Consider the following 10,364-nt stretch of genomic DNA (forward strand, 5'->3'; position numbering starts at 1 on the left):
GGGGGCAGATGTTTGAGGGTAAATCAACATCTGACATGTGGGAGGCTTTCAAATGTCAGTTGAAAGGAATTCAGGACCGGCATGTTCCTGTGAGGAAGAAGGATAAATACGGCAAATTTCAGGAACCTTGGATAACAAGGGATATTGTAGGCCTCGTCAAAAAGAAAAAAGGAGGCATTTGTCAGGGCTAGAAGGCTGGGAACAGACGAAGCCTGTGTGGAATATAAGGAAAGTAGGAAGGAACTTAAGCAAGGAGTCAGGAGGGCTAGAAGGGGTCACGAAAAGTAATTGGCAAATAGGGTTAAGGAAAATCCCAAGGCTTTTTACACGTACATAAAAAGCAAGAGGGTAGCCAGGGAAAGGGTTGGCCCACTGAAGGATAGGCAAGGGAATCTATGTGTGGAGCCAGAGGATATGGGCGAGGTACTAAATGAATACTTTGCATCAGTATTCACCAAAGAGACGGAATTGGTGGATGTTGAGTCTGGAGAAGGGTGTGTACATAGCCTAGGTCACATTGAGATCCAAAAAGACAAGATATTGGGCATCTTGAAAAATATTAAGGTAGATAAGACACCAGGGCCTGATGGGATCTACCCCAGAATACTGAAGGAGGCTAGAGAGGAAATTGCTGAGGCCTTGACAGAAATCTTTGGATCCTCACTGTCTTCAGGTGATGTCCCGGAGGACTGGAGAATAGCCAATGTTGTTCCTTTGTTTAAGAAGGGTAGCAATGATAATCCAGGGAACTACAGGCCGGTGAGCCTTACATCAGTGGTAGGGAAATTACTGGAGAGAATTCTTCAAGTCAGGATCTACTCCCATTTGGAAGCAAATGGACGTATTAGCGAGAGGCAGCACAGTTTTGTGAAAGGGAGGTCGCGTCTCACTAACTTGAGAGAGTTTTTCGAAGCAGTCACAAAGATGATTGATGCAGGTAGGGCAGTGGATGTTGTTTATATGGACGTCAGTAAGTCCTTTGACAAGGTCTCTCATGGTAGACTGGTACAAAAGGTGAAGTCACACGGGATCAAGGGTGAGCTGGAAAGGTGGATACAGAACTGGCTAGGTCATAGAAGGCAGAGAGTAGCAATGGAAGGGTGCTTTTCTAATTGGAGGGCTGTGACTAGTGGTGTTCCGCAGGGATCAGTGCTGGGACCTTTGCTGTTGGTAGTATATGTAAATTATTTGGAGTAAAATGTAACTGGTCTGATTAGTAAGTTTGCAGACGACACAAGGTTGGTGGAATTACGGATAGCGATGTGGACTGTCAGAGGATACAGCAGGATTGAGATCATTTGGAGACTTGGGCGGAGAGATGGCAGATGGAGTTTAATCCGGACAAATGTGAGGTAATGCATTTTGGAATGTCTAATGCAGGTAGGGAATATACAGTGAATGGTAGAGCTCTAAAGAGTATTGAAAGTCAGCACACAGATGGAGAAGGTAGTCAAGAAGGCATACGGCATGCTTGCCTTCATTGGCCGGGGCATTGAGTATAAGAATTGGCAAGTCATGTTGCAGCTGTATAGAACCTTAGTTAGGCCACACTTGGAGTATAGTGTTCAATTCTGGTCGCCACACTATCAGAAGGATGTGGAGGCTTTAGAGAGGGTGCAGAAGAGATTTACCAGGATGTTGCCTGGTATGGAGGGCATTAGCTGTGAGGAGCGGTTGAATAAACTCGGTTTGTTCTCACTGGAACGACGGAGGTTGAGGGGCGACCTGATAGACGTCAACAAAACTATGAGGGGCATAGACAGAGTGGATCGTCAGAGGCTTTTCCCCAGGTTAGAGGGGTCAATTACTAGGGGGCATAGGTGTAAGGTGTGAGGGGCAAGGTTTGGAGGAGCTGTACGAGGCAAGTTTTTTACACAGAGGGTAGTGGGTGCCTGGAACTCGCTGCCGGAGGAGGTGGTGGAAGCAGGGACAATAGTGACATTTAAGGGGCATCTTGATAAATACATGAATAGGATGGGAATAGAGGGATACGGACCCAGGAAGTGTAGAAGATTGTAGTTTAGTCAGGCAGCATGGTCGGCACGGGCTTGGAGGGCCAAAGGGCCTGTTCCTGTGCTGTACTTTTCTTTGTTCTTTGTTCTTTGATTTCGCCAACGTGTTTATTGATGTTAACGTTAACAGTTTTATTGTTGCCAGCCATGTTCACAGGTTGCGGCAATACCAACACCAGACCCAGTCAAGTATTGCCCTCTGTAATTGTTTCTCCGGCACCCAAATGTACATCTACCCAGTCTCCTCCCCCCCCCCCTCCCCCCCCCCCCCCCCCCGAACAAGCAGATGCATACTTATGTGTTGTAAATAATTTTGCCAATTGTGCAGAGTTGTTGCTGTTGAGCTGGTGCATAATACCTTACCAGTTACTTTGTTTTATTTTTTATTTATTATTACGTTTTTTTTGGTATGTTTGTGTGTGCCCTTCTCTTCTATATTTATATATATCTTATTCTGTGTACATAACGGTAAATATACTTTGTTGAAAAACCCAGTAAAATGTTGAGAAAAAAATGTTCACAGATTGCTCCCAAGCTAACATCACACGCGATACAATAGTTTTAACCATCTGTGCTCAGTTCTGAGTGTGAGTGTGAATAATACAATGGTGATACTGGGCTCTTCAAATGATAACGTGTTCTTATTGTCCCACACTAATGTTCTCAATCAGTGCAAAAATTATATTAACAATCTTTATTATTGTCACAAGTAGGCTTACATTAACACCGCAATGGAGTTACTGTGAAAAGCCCCTAGTCGCCACGTTCTGTTCGGGTCACAGAGGGAGAATTCAGAATGTCCAATTCTCCGAACAAGCACGTCTTTGGACTGTGGGAGGAAACCGGAGCACCCGGAGGAAACCCACGCAGACACGGGGAGAACGTGCAGACTCCGCACAGACAGTGACCCAAGCCGGGAATCGAACCAGTGCTAACCACCGTGCTACTTCGTGAGCTTACTGCATAGAGTCAGAGAATGACAGAGCCTAGAAGGAGGCCGTTCAGCCCATCATGCCAGTGCTGGCTCCTTGGTCGGGCCAACCAATTAATCCCATTCCTCTGCTCATTTCCCCCATAGCTCTGAAAATTCTCCCCTCCAAGAACAAATCTAATTCCAATTTTCCAACTGTTCTATCTCCTTCCACCCCCCTTTCAGGCAGCGCATTCCAGATCGTAACAACTTGCTATTTGCAGCATTTTCTGTTTTTATTTAAGTGCTTTTGAAGTGTGGCTGCTGTTGTGATGTAGGAACCGTGGCAGCCGATCTGCGCACAGCAAGATCCCACAGAGGACACTGCGGGGTTTTTTTTTCTTTTTTAAAATAAATTTAGAGTACCCAATTATTTTTTCCAATTAAGGGGCAATTTAGCGTGGCCAATCCACCTACCCTGCACATCTTTGGGTTGTGGGGGCGAAACCCACGCAGACACGGGGAGAATGTGCAAACTCCACACGGACAGTGACCCGGGGCCGGGTTTCGAACCCGGGTCCTCAGCGCCGTGAGGCAGCAATGCTAACCACTGTGCCACCGTGAGGACACTGTGGTATTGACCACGTGTTCCTTTCTTTGTAAATCTGATGTTCGTTGAAGGATAGAGCTCGACACGCTGAGAACTCTCCTACTTGAGCACGAAACCCATCTTAATAATGCTGGTAGAAAACTGAGGGAGTGCTATACTGTCAAGATACCGCTTTTCACAGAGATATTAAAACCAGGGTGGTCGTCAAAGATTTCATGCCGTTCTTTGAAGAAGAGCGGGGGAGTGCTCCCCAATGTCCTAATCATTATTTATCCCTCAATCAAAACCAACCAAGCAGGTTATCAGGTCATTTTCAAATTGCTGTTTGTGGAATCCTGTTGTTCACAATAATATTATTGTTACTGTCCACCATGTTTCCAACATTACAACAGTGACTCCACTTCAAAAGCTGTGGGACATCCTGTGGTCATGGAAGGCGCTATATGAGGGGAAGACAGATGTGGGAGGTGTTCAGGTGGCCCGGCAAACCACACCCATATGTTTTGGGCATGTCCGGCCCTGGAGGGGTTTTGGAAGGGGGCGGCGGGGATTTTGTCGGAAGTGGTCGGGTCCAGGGTCAGGCCGGGCTGGGGGCTCGCCATCTTTGGGGTCGCTTCGGAGCCGGGAGTGCAGGAGGCGAGAGAGGCCGGCATTCTGGCCTTTGCGTCTCTAGTAGCCCGGCGCAGGATTCTGTTACAGTGGAGGGATACCCGGCCCCCGAGTTCGGAGACCTGGGCCAACGACATGGCCGGGTTCATCAAGTTGGAGAGGATGAAATTTGCCCTGAGGGGGTCGGTACAGGGGTTCTTTCGGCGGTGGCAGCCCTTTCTCGATTTGCTGGCGAAGGGGTAGAGTGGTCGGTCTCTGCAGCAACGGGGGGGAGGGGGGGATTTGGTGATGGTTGGGGGGGGGGTTTTTACGGCGGTGGGTTTGTTATGTTATTTTCTTCTTTCTTGTATTGCTATTTGTTATTATTTATTTTGGGGGGGAGAGTTCTTTTCTTGTTTTGGTGTGGAAACACGCCTCGTTTGTTTTAAATTGCGGGGAGAAAATTTGTTATTGTTATTTAAAAACTTGAATGAAAATTTTTTTTTAAATGAAAGGCGCTATATGAATGCAAGTCAGACTTGCATTCTTCCTTTCTCTGTCGTTGCAGGGGACTCAAGAAAAGCCAACAAGGAGATCCCTGGGCCACCTCGCCCTCAGCCTCCCTTGAATTTTTCACCCAATTGTCCTTTGACTTTCTCTCATGCCTGTTGTGTGTTGCACCGATCCGTTTGGGCAAACTCTGCTTCTATTTAAGCTGAGGTGTGTCAATGTTCCTGTTCAATCCTCCCAGCAATGAATCTGCTTCACAATTTTTTGATGAAAGTCTGTCAGAACGGTCATTACTATTTCTCTCACTCTATTTTGTCCGTTGAATATTTAGCAGTGCTGGATAGATGTTAATCTCCTTCACGTGCAAAGTCAAGTGAATGGCCAGAAAGAAAATCACCGCACAACATCTCCCTTGTCCGTGTCATTCTACTCTTCAATCACTTTTCTCCATTTCACATGTTTTTGGTGAGTTATTCAGTCTGCCACTTTGCTCCCCCAATGTAACCAATCAGTGGCAGTGTTTTCATAGAATCCCTACAGACGGAGGCCATTCGGCCCATCGAATCTGCACCGCTCCTCTGAAAGAACACGCTACCGGGCTCCCCTATCCCATCCCTGTAACACTGAAACCCCACCTAACCTGCACATCCCTCAACACTTTTATTTAAAAATATTTTTATTAGGGTATTTGCAAATGTTATAATAATAACAATAACAGCGACATTAACATGGTACAATAAACATTTCCAACCCATCACAATCTTCACCCCCCCAACAATAAAAACACCAGTCTGCCCCTCCCCCCCCCTTTTAGAATTCTGCTTCTGCTGACATTTTAATTTTCCCCAAGAAAGTCGACGAACGGCTGCCACCTCTGGGTGAACCCTAACATTGACCCCTTTAAGGCAAACTTTATTTTCTCGAGACTGAGAAACCCAGCCATGTCACTAACCCAGGTCTCTACACTCGGGGGCTTTGAGTCCCTCCACATTAATAAGATCCGACTCCGGGCTACCAGGGAGGCAAAGGCCAGGACGTCAGCCTCTTTTGCCCCCTGAACTCCCGGATCTTCCGACACTCCAAAGATCGCTATCTCCGGACTCGGCACCATCCGTGTTTTGAGTACCGTGGACATTGCCTTAGCGAAACCCTGCCACAACCCTCTAAGCTTCGGGCATGCCCAAAACATATGGACATGATTTACTCGGCTTCCCGTGCACCTCACACACCTGTCCTCAACCCCGAAAAACTTGCTCATCCGTGCCAGCCACCGCCACGTGTGCCCGATGGACGACCTTGAATTGTATCAGGCTAAGCCTGGCACATGATGAGGATGTGTTAACCCTGCTTCACACATCCCTCAACACTAAGGGCAATTTTTATCACGGCCAATCCACCTAACCTGCACATCTTTGAATTGTGGGAGGAAACCGGAGCACCCGGAGGAAACCCACGCAAACTCCACACAGACAGTCACTCAAGGCCGGAATTGAACCCGGGTCCCTGGCGCTGTGAGGCAGCAGCGCTAACCACTGTGTCATCTCTTTTGGTGACTTATTTTTACCAATTGCTGTTATTCCTGCCCTATCCTCCCAGTCACCCCTGTCAGTGCCTCACTCCCCACCCTCATGCCCAAGGGGATAGATCGTTACTTTAAATCATTGCTGCCTCACTGACCCCCCCCAATCCCACCCAGGCAACATTCACCGGCAACAACCCCCTGCATTCCTCCCCCTTCTTGTCACTGCCTTGTGCCCTCTCTGCTCCTGCAGTCGCTGAAGGTCATCAATCCTTCAGTCTTTCCCTGGCAGCTCCAGGAATTAAAGATTGATCTCCTGGGCACACCCAGGAGAGAAAGCAGACGGGTGCCTTTCAAACGCAGTTGCCCACCTTCCCAGGGATGAGTGATTACAGTAACGTGGGGAGACTGGAGAGGCTACGGCTATTCTCCTTGGAGAAGGGAAGGCGAAGAGGAGATTTCATACAAGTGTTTAAAATCATCAAGGGTTTTGACAGCTTAAATAAAGAGAGGGCGGCACAGTGGTTAGCACTGCTGCCTCATGGCGCTGAGGTCCCAGGTTCGATCCCGGCTCCGGGTCACTGTCCGTGTGGAGTTTGCACATTCTCCCCATGTCTGCGTGGGTTTCACCCCCACAACCCATAGGTTGCATTGGCCACATTAAATTGCCCCTTAATTGGAAATAAATAATTGGGTACTCCAAATTTATAATTAAAGAAAGAAGATAGTGGAGGTAGAGACAAAGGATTGTTTGACTGACAGTGAAGGAGTGAGAGACTCAGAGATGTTTTTCCCACTTGTGGGTGGGAACCAGAACTTGGAGCCATAAAGATAAGATGGTCAAAGAAGCAATTGGGAATCCATGAGAAATCACGGGAGAGATTCTCCCATCGGGAGACTAAGTCCCGACACCGGAGTGAAAACCGGAGTGTTTCACTCCGGCATCGGAGGCCGCTCCCAGCTCCCTATTCTCCCACCCCCGGGGGGCTAGGAGCGGCACCGCGTCATTTACACGCGCCGGGCCTTGGTGCTGTGTAAAAGCGGCACTGCGTAAATTACGCGGCCGGTGCTGCGTAAATGACATCACCTGCGCATGCGCAGATTGGCCGGCGCCAACCCGCGCATGCGCGGTTGCCGTCCTCCCCGCGGCCGCCCCCCAAGATATGTCGGATGGATCTTGCGGGGCGGCGGAGGAAAGGAGGTCCTCCTTCAGAGAGGCCGGCCCGCTGATCGTTGGGCACCGATCGCGGGCCAGACCCCTTTTGAGCCCATCCCCGGTGCTGGTTCCCCCCTCCCCCCCCCACAGGCCCCCCCCCCCCAGCGTTCCCACCGGCAGCGACCAGGTGTGGACGGCGCCGGCGGGAACCCGTTGTATTGGGCAGGCTGCTCGGCCCATCCAGGCCAGAGAATAGCCGCTCGCCCATTACAAACGGCGAGCGGCGATTCTCCCAGCGGTCAGCCGTAAATCTTGCCGTGCCGGTTTGAGGGGGGGGGGTGGGAGAATCGCGTGCCGGTGCCGGTGCGGCGTGGCGGGACTCGCCCGCTGCCCCAGCGATTCTCCCACCTGGTGTGTGTGGGGGGGGGGAGAATTGCGCCCCACTTTACTCAGAGAGTGATGAGAGTATGGAACTCACTAACAAAGGCTGAGGTGAGCCTGAACCGTTTTCTCACCGCGCCAACTTGATGCCAAAATGGGGTACTGGGGGGGGGGGGGGGGGGGGGGGGGTGTCCGGAAGCCCATGTGACTGGCTCAGGGCCAATCCCGCAAGAGCGCGCGAACCCCAGTCAATAGCGAGTTCGTGCGGGGCCCTGGGAGCAGAGGCCCGGGCAACTTGGACCCCGGAGATGAATAGATAAGAACCATCCTATCGTGTTCTGTGCTATATCGTTACCAGCCTCTGCCTTTCATCAATAAACCCCTTTGTTACCACAGGAAGCTTCCAGAATGTTTCTCGAGTCACCACACTGGCGATGAGGTAAAAGGTTCGATCGCTGTTGGCTGTACTTTGTGACTTGAGGGGGAAACAATTGGCAAAAAAAGACCAACTCAAGTCAGGAACCATCGAAACCTGCATGAAAATGTAAGTGAATTAGACCCATTTGAGAAAGAGCCTGAAGATTGGAGCCAGTGCCTTGAATGACTCTGCTATTTCTTCACCATGAACAAGATCATAGGGCAAGACAAGCAAAAGCTGATACTTCTGATAGTATGTGGACCCAGAACTTATAATTTGATAAGGAATCCCACCACCCAGAAGCACCTGACTCAAAGACTTTTGACCGGATAGTCAAGTTGGTCAAGGAACATTTTAACACCACGCCCTCAATCATTCTCCAGTGGTAGAAATTCAATTCCGCTGTCAGGAACACTGAAGAGTCCATCTCAGCCTTCATATCCGGGCTTCTCCAGCTCACTGAGCACTGAGAGTTCGGGACTGCGCTTAGCGACATGCTGCGCAATCGTTTTGTTTGTGGAATCCATAATCTCAACATCCAAAAGAAACTCCGGCTGAGACAACCATTACTTTGGAAGAAAATGATCAGGATAGCTCAGGTGATAGAGTAAGGTATCTCAAAAATGTGGAAATCTGAAACAAAATCTGAAAATGCTGGAAAAGGTCAGCAGGTGGAGAGAGAAACAGAGTTAGATTCACCAATGCTGCCAGGCCGACTGAGTTATTCCAACATTTTCCGTTTTTATTTGGTAGTTTCCACGAACAGGATTCTGCCCTCAAGCCGAGAAGATGATCTCCCTTTGCGCTGGGAACCCGGGTTCGATCCTGGCCCCAGGTCACTGTCCGTGTGGAATTTGCACGTTCTCCCCTTGTCTGCGTGGGTCTCGCCCCCACAACCCAAAGGTGTGCAGGGTGTGGATTGGCCGTGCTAAATTGCCCCTGAATTGGAAAAAAAGAATTGGGTACTCTAAATGTATTTTAAAGAAAGGTGATCTGCTTCCTACATTAATGTGGTACGTGAATTTCAATGTTGGTGCGATGCCAGGTATGTAGCCACAGGTCCCAACAGCTGTCAGAATGTATCGAACAGTACGTCCCTATGGTTGTTCACATTAGACAGAGTACTGACCGTGCTCAACCAGCCCTTGCTTGCAAAACTCAGAACACAATGTGTAACTTTAGATGTGACTCTGTGATTGGACAGCATTTGCTGAACAATCCTGATTGCGTTAAGAATTGCATTAACAATCAATTGAAGATTATCTGTCGGTTTTGCAATGTGGCTCACATATGCATGCTTGGAGTGATATATATTGATACACAGAGACCTGTCCCCTGCAAGCAAAAGGAACATGATCAGGCATTGCTTCTTTTTTGAAATTAGGTAAAGTTCCTTCCTGCATTCTCCATGGCAAAACCTTGACCAATCAGAATTGATTGTCCCAAACAGCAACATTCTGTTCTCAAGCAATATAAACTGTGGCTCCGTTTGAAATTTGGCGTTCTTGTATCTGTCCTGTTGACTGCAAGTTGAAAAGTTTGAACAGTATGTCTCTTCTTTCAGCAATACTCACGTATAGATGTACTTAATGGGCAGCTCGTAAAACCTGTGAGAGAGAAAGGAATAAAGATCTGCTGATTGGGTCAGAGGACAGACGGTGGGATCAAATTGGTGTGGAGCATGAATAGCAGAATTGGGCCGAATGGCCTGTTTCTGTGCTGTACACGCTGCGTAACTCCCTGCAGCTCAGCGGTTCGCTGCCTTGGACATTGATTTCTTCTTTCCCGGAGGCTATTGGTAAACATTGGCTTATTCTTTCACTCATGCAGTCCTCTTGTTTCTGCATTTGTAATGTTGCCTGAGGCTATTCTGAGAATGAATATTGGACCTCCTTTCGTAGAGAAGTATTTTCTTTGACATTTGTGACGTGGTCAGCCCATTAGGGGTCGAGTGGAAACTTACACCTCCCTCACTGATCACAAGATCCGGCATAATAACCACTCTACTGTCTAACCAAAGGCCGGGTACGCCCGGGATGTTATTTAATAGCCCAGTTAAAGCAGCCAGGAAAATGCCAACATCCCTGGGCGAGACCCTGAGAATCATTTACACGTTAGCCAATATGAAATCAGCCACCAAATATGTCAGTCGAGGGATAACTCTAGTCTCCTGGCCAATACTTATCCCACGCCCATCATCATTTGATCAGGAATCACGCTGTGGGCTCTTGCATCCAATCCGCCGCATCTCCTTCACTGC

This window comes from Scyliorhinus canicula, chromosome 21, assembly GCF_902713615.1.
Source record: "Scyliorhinus canicula chromosome 21, sScyCan1.1, whole genome shotgun sequence".
Taxonomy (NCBI): domain Eukaryota; kingdom Metazoa; phylum Chordata; class Chondrichthyes; order Carcharhiniformes; family Scyliorhinidae; genus Scyliorhinus; species Scyliorhinus canicula.